Source organism: Rhinopithecus roxellana, chromosome 11, assembly GCF_007565055.1.
Source record: "Rhinopithecus roxellana isolate Shanxi Qingling chromosome 11, ASM756505v1, whole genome shotgun sequence".
NCBI lineage: Eukaryota > Metazoa > Chordata > Mammalia > Primates > Cercopithecidae > Rhinopithecus > Rhinopithecus roxellana.
The window spans coordinates 134,799,878-134,814,352 of record NC_044559.1 but is presented as its reverse complement, the minus strand read 5'-3'; the positions used below and the strand labels follow the sequence as shown (position 1 = coordinate 134,814,352).

General features: G+C 52.1%; 1 long non-coding RNA gene across 1 annotated transcript; it reads left to right on the top strand.

Annotated features, from left to right (window-relative positions):
- The first annotated feature begins 857 nt into the window (after nucleotides 1-857).
- LOC104669925 lies at nucleotides 858-5,913 on the top strand. Its single transcript, XR_749064.2, has 2 exons — nucleotides 858-985; nucleotides 5,554-5,913. It is a non-coding gene; the product is annotated as an uncharacterized LOC104669925 (long non-coding RNA).
- The last annotated feature ends 8,562 nt before the right edge of the window (nucleotides 5,914-14,475 follow it).

Here is a 14,475-nt window from a genome sequence, read left to right as displayed (position 1 = left end):
CCCTTTAACTAGGAGCCTTAGCCGGAAGGAGGCCGTGGCTGATGGGAGAGTTTCTGGCATCCTCAGGTGGGCAGGTGAGTGAGAGGTAAAGTCCTGGGTGAGGCCCTACTGAGAGATCCCAAATCGATCTGAGGATCTAGCAGCCCATTTCGCAGGAGGCTCCTATTGCCCTGCTTCCAGAAAATTCGGGACAGTGTGGGAAGTTGAAGGATGGTTGCTGCAGTTTGGGGTGTTGGGAGAGTCTCATGGATGGCTGCGTAAAACAGGGGCATGTTTTGAGTCCCAGGCCCTTGCTTTCTACGGGGTGTTTGGGGGGGCTTCTGTCTATGGTCTATGAGGACTGCCCACTGCCTCCATTCCAACTGGGAGTGGGTGAGGCCCTCGCCCAGCAAGAACCAGAGGGAGGAGGAGAGACAGCTTCTGTTGAGGTCTGGGCACTCGTTTGGGGGTTATATCTCCCTGGCAGCCAGGAACAGTTGATCCCCCAGACCTTGGTCCCTCGTGGCCTCTCTGTACCCTCAAAGTTGCCCATGCCCCCAGGTTTTCCACCTGCTTCCTGGGCTCCCGGCACCTCTTGCTGGACCTGTGGACAGGAGCAGGTTGGGATCAGACTCAGAGGCCTTGGCTCACTTTGGTGTTGTGCTGAGGGGCTGGGGTCTCTGTTTGCCAACCCCCGCACTCCCACTCCACCAAACCAGTTTATGAAACTGCAGAACCACAGTAAACTCCTTCCCCTGGCAAGCCAAGGTGGTTGGGTGGGGTTGGGGTGACAATATGTTTCCAGGGGCCCCAGGGTTCTCTCTTCACAATTACCCTGCTAGAGACAGCCTCTGATGATCCAGTCTGGGCATGTCACCAGGCTGAGAGGGACGGCCCACCCAAGAGAAGCCAAAACAGGTCCCCAAAGAATTTCTGCAGGCTGGGACACCTGAGTGAAATGAAGAAATGGGATTCAACAGAGAGAAATGTGAAGTCTGCCAGCTAGGTATGAAGGGCCAGTGGCTCAACTTGAGGGAAGGTTGTGCAAAATCTACTTGGGAACGTTTGTTGACTTCACACGAACTGATACTGTGAGCAGTCGCCAAAGCCCTGTACAGGTTTGAGTTGCGTTAACTGTTGACATCGGTCTGGCTGTGCATAGACCACAGCCCAAGTGAGGAACCCTACCCTTGGATAAATGTTGGTGAATTGCCCTGTGTCTTTTGGAGAGGAGTGGGTGGTGCCTGGGCTGCAGAGTCAGGCCAGGGCAGGACTTGAAAGGAACATGATGGAGTTCTCAAGGATCTGAAGGTCTATCTGGGGGAAGGAGAATTCCACTTGCTCCAGGTGATTGCTGAAGGCAGAGCTAGCTCCTGAGGGTGGGGAGGGCCAAAAGGTAATTTTCAGCTCAAAATGAAGAGAAGTTTCTAGGTTACCATTCTCCCCCAGTGGCTGCTGGAGGCACAGGGGCAGGAGTGAGTGTCTCAGCACCAGCAGCAGTGTGAGCAAGGGATGGTGTGTTGTCACGTGTCTTGCACATCCTAGGTAACCAAAGGACATTTAGTCCAAGGGATTCCTAAGAAAGGGATGGCTGAGCCCTGCACCTGGGGGCTGACAGTATTGTCTGGGAGACTTGACTCAGACGAAACAGAGGAAGCGGCAATCAGTGGCAGATTGGTTCCACCTTTCTGGAAGAAGTTGGTCTCAGTTAAAGCTGCCCTGCAGTGAGCAGCAGCCTGTCCTTGCAGGAGTGCAACTGAGACCAGATAACCTTGGGCTGGAAAAGGGATTCCAGTTTCGGGCATGAGGAGGGGGTTGGATGTGAACAGACGACCTCTGCGGTTCCTTTGAGTCCAGAGTTCCTTGGCAGAGAAAAACACCCGCAGAACTCTGAGCGGCACACAAGGTTACGGAGGACGGAGCAGAGATCCGAATATAGCTGGCGGGAGGAAGGAGGCAGCGGGCGAGGGGAAAGTAGGTCCTTGGAACAAATGAGGTGGGGCATGAAATTAACGAGGCTGGAAAAGGGCTGAGCTCAGGGACTCCTTTTTAAAGACTGTCTTTTAGCAAGAAAAATGAGGAAAAGAAATTTGGGCAGTGGAGATATAATGGAGATTGTAAATGCAGCTGTGGACAGCTGGCCCGTTGGCTGGAGAGAGGGGCCTCTTGGAGAACAAGGAAGAGATGTAGATGGGTCTGGGATGACCCCAGCGTGGCATGCAGGGCGGATAGGAGTTGGCTGCTGACATCAACTGCCCACACCTTGAAGGCTACTGTGTTCCAGCCCTTGAGGTGGGCCATTCTGTCCCCCTACTGTCATGCACTGTGCTGTGACCTGCTTATCTTATCCCCTGACCTTGGCACATACTCATCCCTCACTGGGTATGCCACTTTCCTCCTTTTTGCCTTTCTGTGTTTCACCCCAATCCCTCAGCTGAGTCCCTACCTCGCCAAGAAACCTTCTCCCATGGGCTCATAGCCCATACCCAGTTCCGCTCTGAGCATCTGGGGACCATTCCACCCACTTGGCACTTGGATGGACACACTCTTAGGAGCTCAAGCAGCCTGTCTGTGCAATGGGGCAGGGCCTGTGCACCAGGCTTGGTCAGCAGGGTGGATGGAGGACATAGGATGGACAGTTATTTGCCCCCATGGTGCTGGCCCTCTGGAAATTTAGAGTCCCCAGAAGCCCCCGTCATGTCCTGCTTCTTATCTGCGATGTAGGAGTGAAGATGGAGGGGCTTAAAAGGGTCCCTAGTGGCTTTCCCTTCCCTGGCCAGTAACCCAGGCTGCCTGCTCCCTCCTTCCAGCCCTGCCAGCTGGCCAAGCTTATCCTGGGGCCATGTCCAGGTGACAAGGCCCTGGAAGAGGCCCAGCCAGCTGGACTCCTGTGGAGCTGTCACCAGAGCCCCAGAACGTGGGGGCTGGAAGGAAGCACAGAGGCAACAGGGCCCCTTCTCTGGGGAAGACAACCAGGGACACTGGGAACCTGAAACCAGAGCCATTTCACACCTTGCCTATTAATTGCCAGATTGATTTTGGATCCGAGTCTCCAGGAGGACCCAAAAATCAATCCCCTCCACTCCGTGCTTCTCTGGGCTCAGGAGTTATTCTTAAAGCTGCAGCTGTCCTGGCTGTTGTGGCTGAATCCTCCTGTCCAAGAGCAGGCTGTGGGTTCCAAAGCATGCTCAGGGCTGGGCAGTGGCTGGTGGCTTTATTCCAGATCCACTGATCCTGTGTAGGGAAGACTCTTACCCTGAAGGGGAGCCATGGGGTGTGATTGGAGGGGTGTTAAGAAGGCTCTCATTCTCAAAGCTCCCTCCTACCAAGATGCCCAATATCCGTAATGCCACTGTTAGGAAGTATTTCTTTGGATACATTTAGGTCAACAGTCCCAGCTTCCAAAATATGGAGGCCCAGGAGAAGGAACACAGATTAGGGCTGTACCATTGCAGTTCCTTGTGAGTGGAGGCACTGGAGGCCTTGGGGCATCAGAAGAGCTCCGTGTGAGGGGTGAGGAGCAGGAGGCAGATGTCAGGGCATGGGGGAGGGGAAGTAGAAGTTGAAGACCACCCCAAGAGGAGGCTATGGAGGGGTGGTGAGCAAAGGAACAGTAGGTACCCCCAAGGCACTTCCCATTTGGGGGGCTGCTTTGGGGCTGTGGTGCTGGGAGACTGGCCGTGTGGCAGGTGAGAGAAGATGAAGGAACTCCCATTGCCTGGGTACCTTCTGTGCCTCCAGCCCTGAGCCAAGCACAGTGGCAGTCTGATGTCACCACCACCCTGTGGGAAGGGCTCCCACAGCCTTGTTTCTTAGATGAGACACTGAGGCGCATGAGGCTGGGCGACCTGCCCAAGGTCACACAGCTGCTCCTGCGGCATGGGGACTGGAGCTCGGATCCACCACCTCTTCATGCGGTGATTTCACTGCCTCCCGCCTCCTCTGCAGAAGGGGCCAGGGGTTGAGGAGGTTTCTAAGAAGTTGGGAGAGCCGGATGGAGGGGGGCACAATGGAAGGGGTACCTGAGGTCAAGCATGCCATGATTTCAAGAACCTGAGGCAGGAAGTTCTATGACCTGCTGATGTTAGAAGCTGGGGACAGCCCTTGGGCATCCGTTCCTCAGCCTCCCTGACATCCTGCCCTGGTGCAGAGCCCCCACACGTGGGAAGGCCTGGTGGGCAGGTCTCCTGCGGCCTCAGCCCAATGGCTGCTGCCTGCTACTCCATCACGGCTGTGGAGATGTGGGCTTTAGGCAGGGTCACTGCAAGTCAGCCTGTGTACTTGGGGACATGGGGACATCATTGCTCATCCCCTGCCCACATGGACCCAATTACTGATGCAGCACTGCATGTTCCCACGGTCACCAACAAGGGCCTCTTTCCTGGTAGCATCACAGATGGACAGAGAGGTCCTGGGCCTCCCTCCACCCCCCGCCCACAAGCCCATTACGCTAATTTCAGGTGTGTCTCCACTTTGCTAGGTTGGAGGGTGGAGTGTGTGTGTCGGGGGCGGGGGGGCGGGGAGGGAATGAGGCAGCAACTGTAAGCTATTTGGTGCAGTTACAGGGAACAACTCTCATCTTTGCCCAGCCCGTGAGCCCCTTGAGATTTGGGGCCATGTCTGTTTTCCAATAGCTGACCCCGAGGGCCTGGCACAGATGTGGGTACTCAGTGCATGTTTGCTGAGTGACTGAATGGCTGAGTGAGTGAATTAGGCATCTCTTGGTGGCCATCTCAGTCCTCGCCCAGCCACAGCTGTGCTGTGTGGCTTTTGGTGAGTTGCTAGATGTCTCTGTGTGCAGATGCCTGGAAATAATGCCAACTGGGAAGAATGGCTAATGACAGGCAAGTGCTGAGGGGAGAGTGTGGGCAGGAGGGCCCTGCAGTTTGTGGAAGGTGCCTGCAGTAGAAACTGCTGGGGACACTGGGGCCTCTCTCTTTCTCCCAGGGCAAGGCTAACGTGGGTTGGAGCACAGTGTAGTCCTGAGGGGGAGGAAGGGGCTGTCCTAGGCTTGGTTAGGGTTGGGAGCATGTGGACTTGCATTGGAACTGAAGGGTGACAGGGAGGGCTGGGTCAGGGTTTGGCCAGGGGTTGAGGTCAGGGGCTGGCTCAGGAAATGGCTGGGGGCTCATGTGGATCCTGAATGAAGAAGTTGGTCAGGCCTGGGCACAGCTGGGGTTGGCTTCAGGACCTCAGCTCAGGGCTGGACCACAGGTCTCTCCAGCCTGGGGCCAGTGCAGATTCTGTCCAATAGGAGCACTGGGAATGGCTTACTGTCCTGGCCTCATTTGCTCTGAGCACACCAGCTGAGTGGGTGGATACCCAAGGCTTTCTGAGGATGATGGCCTTGAAGAAGTCCTCCTGTCCCCAAGGTGTCCTTGGGGAAGCTCAGGGATGCCCAGGGACCCAGGGGCCATTTCACCCTGTCTGTGTGTTGTCAGGGGAAGAACAGAATTGCCCAGCTAGCACTGACTGGCAGCTGGAAGGTGGTGTCATCAGCATTTCTCACACATGCATGGCACTGTATAGTTTATGACCCCTTTCCTACCCTGCGTCTTCTCATCCTTTCCACAGCCCTGAGAAGCAGGCCTGACAAGAGAGGATACCTGTGTTACAGACGAGGAAAACAGAGGCCCCAGGAGGAAGCTTGCCTAATGCCACTCAGGAGTTAGAGGCAAAGCTGGGAAAGGCCCTGGGTCCCCAGACTGCCCCTCTGGAACTCCACATGAGGGCACCTGGCTGTCCTGCCCGGATGCCATCCCCAGGCTAGGCTGACACTCACGCCCATGCCCTGCTGCCCACTGACACCCCGCAGAGCTTAACACCCCGCTAAGCCTGCCCTGCAGCCCTTGCCAAGTCTGTCCAAGTGGCCTCAGTCATTGGCAAGTCACATTGCTGACATCACAACTGCATAAAATTAATTTATTTAGTTAAGGGAGGTGTTAATTAAGAGTTCTCGTTTATTGTGTCTTTGCAGACAGCTCTCAGGGGCTTCTGAGTTGTCATTGCTGGTGACAGCAAAAGCTAATGGCATCACAAGTTATTAATAGGATGGTGTAAGAGGCGGAGGGGCAGGAGCTGAGGCTGTGGGGGATAGAAGAAGAGGAAGCTGGGGGAGGGGAGGGGATGGTCCCCTACTTTCTTCTCACCAAGTCGGGCTCCCCTCTGCAAGTTGATCCAATCACAGGCATTTTCTGGGGGATCTGGGGTTTTCTGCCAAGCCCCGTGATGCTCAGGATTTTGTGAGCCCTGAAGGAAGTGCCCAGGCCAGTGCCCACCCACTCCTGCTGCTGCCCCCATTCCCACAGTTCCTGGCGTTTGCCTTGAAGAGTGTTGACTCTCACATAAGGAGCTCATTCTTTGCTTGCTTTGTCTCCTCACTTACCCTGACCCTGAATATCTTGGGTTGCATCTAATGACTGGTTTAGCTCTGCCTCCCCAAAGCTTAGCATAGAGCTTGGAGCTTCATGGGAGGGCAACAGATATTTGCAAAGGAAATGAGGGGTTCTCTGCCCTCCAGGTGGTCTCCGGATCTGGCCTTCTTGCTGAGAGACCTTGGGGTCGTGGGTGGGGATGGTGGGAGAGAGAGGGCAGGTGGATCCAGCCTCTCTCAGTGTCTTCAGTCTTGCAGCCCTGGAGATCCACAACCTGGGGAGTGGATAGACCTTTGCTGATGAAGGTGGGGTGTGTGCAGGTATGGGCAGCCAGGTGTGGGGCAGGCTTGCTAGGGTAGGGTAGTGAATGGGGGAGTCTTCAGAAACTCTGCACAAGGACCCACCATAGGGAAGAGGGAAGAAGAGATTTTAAACTATTTTTAGCTAAACAATGATGGCTGCAAATCAGCCACTTGGTGCAGTGGAACAAACACAGCCAAGGAACTCAGACCTGCAGGCCTGTCCCTGACAGTCTCTGTGACTTTGGGAAGATAATTGCTCTCTGGGCCTTGGCTTCCCATCTGTGAAATGGAGAACTGGGCTGAAATTGACACATTTCAATGCCCAGTGTGTTCCACACCTTCCATGTCCTGCACATCTCACCTTTCAGTAGATGTGCCAGCCCCTTCATGGTTATCATCTCAAATGCCTACAGCTTCCCTGTAGGGGAGATAGTCTATCATCCCCTATTACAGTTGGGTAAACTGAGGTTCAGAAGAGAAAACAGAGGCCATTTAATTTGCTCAAGAACCCATAGTCAGTGGAATTTAAACTCAGGTTGGTGCTCTGTCCAGAATATCAGCTTATCTCCACTGATCACCTGGGATGGGGCTGGTACAGGGGAGACCCTGCATTAGATGCGGGCTCGCTGACCAGGGCAGGCAGAGCTGAGAGAAAGGAGGAGAACAGAGCACCTATTGGATTCAACGGGCCCAACCACTGAGCTCCTGGGGCATGGGGGGCCGGGTATAAGACCATTATGGGACTAAACACACCCTGCACCATGAGTTCCAGCAGCCGCCTGCCCCAACTGCCTCCTGCCTGCCCTTCCTCCTCTCATCTCAGAGACACCGTCATTCATTCAGGACACACTTGTTAGGGAGCTGGTCTGACAGCTGGGAGATGAATCAGACTGTCCCCTGCCCTCAAGGGGCTCACCACTGGGTAGGAGAGGTGGCCCTAGGAACAGTAAGCCCCACGGTGGGTCACAGGGATGGAGATAGCACATGCACCTGCCCAAGGAGCGAGGGAGCAGGCGGCAAGTTCAGGTCAGCTGGGGCTCCCTGGCAGGAATGATTGCCTTTTACTGAGGGAGGCTGGCCAGGAAATGAATTCCTAAAGGAAGTAACCATCGAGCTGAGTCTTGAAAGGTGAGTAATATTCACCAAGTGGAGGGGATGGGGTTGTGGGGTGGGCCTTCAGGTAGAGGAGTGGTGTGAGCAGAGTCTTGCAAGTGTGGGAAGAGGGGTATTTAGAGGTGAGGTGGGCGAGGGCCAGAGCATGCGGGCCATTGCACACCAACTTAGAGTCTGAACTTCATCCAGCGGCCTCCCTGGGGATGCTGCTGAGAGTGGGAAGAGGGAGATTTCGTTTGGGTTCTGCCAGAAGCCACTCCCGAGATGTGTGTTTAAGTGTGGGAAACACTGTAGGGACAGCAGGAAGGCAGCAGGGGCACTACCGAGCCAGCTCCCATGGTGGGTGAGTAAAGCCCAGTCCTGCTGGGGAACCTGAGAGCTGGCACAGCACATGGCCCGCCCAAGGAGCGAGGGAGCAGGGGGATTTATGTAGCAAGTCTCACCAGCCATTGCTTGAAGGCTGCTCGCAGGAGGCATTCCTGGCATTTCTGGCCTCTCGTCAGTAGAGAGGACCCAGCAGTCAAAGTCCTCAGGCAAATAAATAAAGATGTTGGCAGTTGGCAGTTGGGCCAGTGTGCCCTGAAATGCGAAGGATGAGGGATACAGGTGGAGAACCAACAGTGTCTGCTACAGTGGCTGAGCTGGGAGAACGTCCCAGAAAGGAGGGTAGAGCGCTGCTCAGCTTCTGCCAAGTCTAGGTGGATGGACTCTGAGGTCTGCTGCTGATGGAAGAACTGCCTCCAACTGCACCTTCGCCAAGGCCTCAGTCTGGGGGCCGGACCTCAAGACAGGAAGATGCAAAGAATTTGGTCCTAAGCTCCAGCACTTGAAAAATACAGGTCTGAGTTCAAGTGCTGATTGCCACTTTCAAGCTGCGTCCTTGAGCAAGTTACTTAATATCCTTTAACTTCAGACTTCTCTGAAAAAGGGGAGATAATACTACCCATGCTGTGGGACTATTGTGATCAATAAATGAAATGATGTCTGTAAAGTATTTAGCCCAGTGCCTTGAATACATTATGTGCCCAATGAATGTTTATTTTTGTTATGATTTTTTTATTCCAATGACAGGTAAAAAAGGGAGGAGCAAGATGCAGGCTTGTAGAAAACACTGTCAATTTACCAGCCCAGAGTAATTTTCAGTGACCCACTTTGTCGTTAGGAGTTAAACAGGCGGCCGGGTGTGGTTGCTCACACCTGTAATCTCAGCACTTTGGGAGGCTGAAGCAGGAGGATCACCTGAGGTCAGGAGTTCAATACCATCCTGATCACATAGTAAAACCCTGTCTCTACTGAATACACAAAAATTAGCCAGGTGTGATGGTGCATGCCTCTGGTCCCAGTTTCTCAGGAGGCTGAGGCAGGAGGATTGCTTGAATCCAGGAGGTGGAGATTGCAGTGAGCTGAGATCATGCCACTGCACTCCAGCCTGGGCAACAGAGCGAGACTGCCTCAAGAAAATAATATAATGTAATATAAAATAAAATAAAGAGAAAAATGGAGTGGGCAGTTCCTGGCCAATAAGGCCATTCCTGGGGCTTGGAGGTGTTAAACAGGCTCATGTAGCATTTCTGGACTTTGTGAGCATAAATTGAACCTGCAGCAAGTGACTTTATATGTCTCTGCTCATAGGCACTGGTTGTGACAGTCATTTCTTTGTCTATGACACCTGTATCCCCAAGAACTCAAGATCAGCTTCAGACATTATCTAGTGATTATTGTATGATCTCAAGACTATCCTTGAAATAGTCTCCGAAGATATGGAGCAGAGGAAGGAACACTGGACAAGGAGTCTGGGGTCTTATTTAATTTTTATTTAATTTTGTTTTGTAGAGACAGTGTCCTGCTATGTTGCAAGGAGTCTGGAATCTTATTTAATTTTATTAATTTTTTTTTATACAGATAGTGTCTTGCTATGTTGCCCAGGCTGGTCTTGAACTCCTGGCCTCAAGTGATCCTCATGCCTTGGCCTCCCAAAGTGTTGAGATTATAGGCATGAGCCACCATACCTGGCCAAGGAATCTGAATTCTAATTCGGGCTCTAAAATGAATGTCAAATTCCTTGTCTGAAATGTGGGGATAAAACCACATCTTGGTCTCTTCCTAGGGCTGTCATGAGGATCAAATAAGATCATGAAAAAAAAAGATCATGAATGTGGAACTACTTTGAAAACTACAAATTACCATCCAGAGTTGGGTCTAGAGGCAGGTGACTTGATTCCTGTGCCCTGGGGACTTCCAAAGGGCCTAAGAAACCATGGCCACTGGAGTAGCCTTACATGTCATCATGCCACTCTAAGGATGGCTCAGGCTTGGACTCTGGTACAGGCAGCCTGGGAAGAAGAAAGAGTGCCTGGGGAACCTCGGACCTTGGAGGAATGCCTAAAGTTCTTGCTCAGGAACATCAGTGGGAATGCTCTTAGCTGGTCCCTGGGGATGGAGGAAAGGCAGAGGAGAATGAGATTGGCAGTTATTAAACCAGGAAGTGAGGTGGTTACCTGAGAAGCATTCTGACCAGTTTGGGGCAGTTTTTCTCATTTCCCTATGCATGCAGGAACATTTCGGGATGTGGCTTAAGGGCCTCCTGTCCACACCCAGTTAGTGAAGTCCAGGGAAGCTGATTCTGGCCCAGGTGGCAAAACCAGTGGTCTCTCAGAGGTCATATGGCTTTCTTTTCTTCCTGGCCATAGACTGACCTGCTCTCTAGCCCTTCATCTCAGTCAGACTGAATGCAACTCCACCCCATCTCAATGGTCAGCCTTGGTGTCCTGCAATGTGAAGTCATTGTGTGCTGGAGAGGTTGTGAGTCTGGGGCTAGAGGTCCAAAAAGAGGGGACCTCTGTCTATACAAGCAGCTCTGGACTCAGAACCCCCAAATCCAAGGAACTATTTTCACTATTGCCCAGAGAGTGAAAGTCATGGCCTTAGTGGAGCAGAGACAGGAAAAGATACATACCCCAACTTGGGATGTCTGGGTGGGATGTGTCCTCCAAAAGAGGACAATAATCTCTCATAATGATAGTGAGTGGATACCACCAGGATGATGCATTGTCACCCTCTCCTTAACTCCATAAAAGGCACCCAAATGGACAAGTCTTCACAGCCTTTCTTACCCCTCTTAGAGTACAATGGCTTTGTGGGGCAATTTTCATTTTGGGGGCGTTTCTCTGTGACTTCTTGATTGGAGAGACCTAAGCTATAGAATGAAGATTCTTGGTGCTATTTAGAGCCCCTCTGATACCTGAAAAAGGCCTGCTCTGGTGACCTCAGGGCTCAGACATGACTGGTTCAGGGCCAGGGAAGGCAGTATTGAGAAGTTTTTGCATAGGTTCAGATTTTAATCTAGATTTAGGGACCCAGTCAAACTGTCTCCCTAAGATTTTATTTTAGTTTTCAAAGCTAAAACCTCTAAAAAATTGGCTCTGCTTGCAGTTTAAGTAAAAACCTTCATATTTATGGCTTTTCTAATTTTCCTTCAGTGGTTCACATCCATTTAACCCTCTGAATCTAGAATATGCTTTGTGAACTGAGATTATGAGAGGAAGCCAGTTCAGAAGACAAGGGTCATAGCATCCAGAGGTTTGGAGGAGAGGGACCTGGAAAGGGGGATACAGGGATGTAGTGGGGGAGGTAAAGAGGGGATATTGGTAAACCAAAGGGTGAGAGTGAATGGTAAGTCATCCAGTGGTCTAGGAGAGAGGGAGGGGTGAGAGTTGAAGAGAGAAAGAGAAAACATGAAGGAGAGAATAAAATAAATGTTTCGAAGAGAGATGAAAGTGCCGTAAAATATGGGGACAAGACATTCGGGAAAAGAGAGATCGGGAGGCAGAAAAGACGAAGAGGAGGCAGATGAGGCAGGGGAAGTGAGGTGGAAAGAAGGTGGGAGGGGGGTAGGGGTTGGGGCATGGAGGTCCCAAGATTTGGACTCTTTTTTGTCACCATGCATCTGTACAGCAGATAAATACAGTGCAGCTGGGCTTTTCTCTCTTCTTAATTGACATCTTTGGATCTATCCCCGCTTGACAAATCAGGCCACTTATTATTAGTGATGACAAGGATAAATATGACAGGCATTCATTTTGCATCTGGGCCCCCTGATAATAGAAGTCAGCACACCAGCCCCTCTCCCCACTGCTTCCTCACCCCCGGCTTGGGCTCCCTAATGGGGAAACTGAGTGGCCAGGAGCTGTCCATGGCAGCATCTACAAACCCCCTTCCGGTGGGAAGCCAGTGGACAGGAACTGTCCACGATTTGAGTGGTGCTGAAAGCCTCTATACCCTGCCTCCTGTCTGATTCCAACATGAAAGCTGGGTGGCTGGAAGCTGTCCACAGCCTATGTGGTGTTGAAAGCCCTGTCCCCAGGGCTGGGGTGGCAGGGTGCATCTCTTTCCCACAGAGCACAATTACTTCTGGCATGGAGTAGTCAGTGGCTTAAATTTACCTGCCTTGCCGTGGTTCTAAAAAACCTGGATGACTTCAAGTGTGTTCCTTCCTAACTCTGGGTCTCAGGATTTCCACCTTTAAAATGAAGGGCTGGATTAGGTGTTCTCTCAGGGTCCTCAAGCACTAGCCTTTTCTGTTATCAAAAGCCTTCAAGAGATTCCTTCTGCTTATAGGATCGAGCTACAAATCCTTTAGCCAGGCCCTGAAGGCCCTCTCTGGCCCCTCTCCACTTCCTGGCTTTGCCCTCATTCTAGTCAGACGAGCCTTCTCTCAGGCCTCAGTCACACTCTTCTTTTCTTCCCCTGAGCCTTTGCCATCCCCACTGCCCTCCTTCTGCCTCTGACTCTCTCCCTTCTGGATCTCTGGGAGCACCGACCACCTGGGCCCCTCCTTGAAAAACAATGGCCTTATACTCAGTGTGCTTTCAGTTTCTTATGTCTTATAAGGCTGTGTCTTGCATGGCTCCACTTGAGGGACTCACTGGGGCCCGGGTCATGCTCTGATTCAGTGATCAGTGGCTCACAGTTTCCCATGACCCTGTGTGTGGAGCATGGGTGAGTACTTGTGGTATTTTGACCCAATAAGCTCCTTTAATAAAACTATGATTGCTCTTTCAAGGCTGCCAATGAAAGAAGATTACTCCAAGAAGTGCTTAGCTAAGGCTTGTGGCCCCCTCTTTGAGACAGAATCTTTCTGAGGCTCCCACTCTAAGCTGGCATGGGTGGCCAAGGTCACACTTACGTAGACAGATAATCCTGCCTCATGTCTCCATGAAGTGGCCAAGACATGGTGGGTCACACAAACAAGCCTCCATCTCTGTTTACTCTGAGCCTACGACAGTCAACCCAATGCCCTCATTGTATGGTTGGCACAGCTGTCCCACCTTCAACTTCAGTGACTTTTCAGGGAGCTTCCAACCCACTCGCCCCACTAGAGCTCAGACTACCTCATAAAGTTTTCTCTCTGGAACTCAACCATGGAGGATCCAACTTGATTAGTGGAGATGTGAGAGCTTCTCTGCACACTGTTCCCATGCAGGTGAGTTGCCGCTCCCTCTGCCCTGCAAAAATAAGGAGCTTCCATCTGTTGGGCTGGGCAAGCAAGTAGAGAAGTGGTGGTTCTCTTTTTTTCGCTAAACCCATGGGAAACTAAAAGTGGCCCAGAGGTGGCATCATGCATGAGGTGGGCATCATGAGATAAGGGACTCCTCATCTCAGCTGAGCAGGCAGAACCACATCCTGACAGTCTAGAAAAAAAATCTTTGGGAAGAAAATTCTCTCTCCTCCCTAGGCCCATTATCAGCCAATTTACCAGAACAGGCTTTGGCATCCACTCTGCCCACTGCCCACTGCTTGGCAGAGCCCCTAAAGCCATGGCTAGTAACCAGAAGTTCCAAATGGTTTAGAGGGGAGAGCTGTGTTTGCTAAGGGATCTGGCTGTGTCTGACAAACTGAAACCATGTGCTTGGTGGCCTCAAGTCCTCTGGGAAAGTGGGCCCAGAGCACTAACCTTCCCTCAAATATACTGGCACATTCTCAGAATCCCAGCGTTTGCCCTGTTGAACCTCATATCAGTGATCAAAGGGCTTGGAGATGATCTTAGATTCTAGACCAACTCCTGTTTTTAAAGATGACAAAACTGAGATTTCCCTAGGAAGGGAAAATCAGTTGCCTGAGCTCACACAGCAGAGAAAGGAGCCTCTTTGACTCTTGGCTCTCAGTCTCACGCTCTTCCTCTTCCTGCCAGAGTGTTTGCATTTTAATAGACTTGTGGAGGCTGAAGTGCCTCAGTGTCCCCTCTAATGGTAGGGACTTCAGGCATGGTGACATGTGGTGATGGAGCTTTTGGGGATCCATGCTGAGGCTGTCTCCTACCTTGTGGAGAATGTCTATGACCTCCAGCAGAAGAACTGTACAGAGAGCAGATATGACAGGGCACCCCTTTGGAAACTACCTTTAGGACTCTGCACTCTCCCAGGCTGATGGGGGTTGGAGGACCTCATTTGTCTCTGCACTGGGGGATGAATGGCTCGGGAGGAGCTAATGAAATCGTCTTCCCACCTGACACACCAAGACAGTGACGGATGGCTCGTGTGGAAAAGGCAGGTGTTGGCACATGGCCCATTGGGCAGGGTAGAGAATAACACGTCCTTCAATGTCACTGTAGGTCACAGTGACGGCTGGGGCCTCAGGGAGGGGGCATGTAGGCTCTGGAGTGCAGTGACAAAGACCCCAGGGAAAGTCAGTCCCTCCCATAGCCCCCT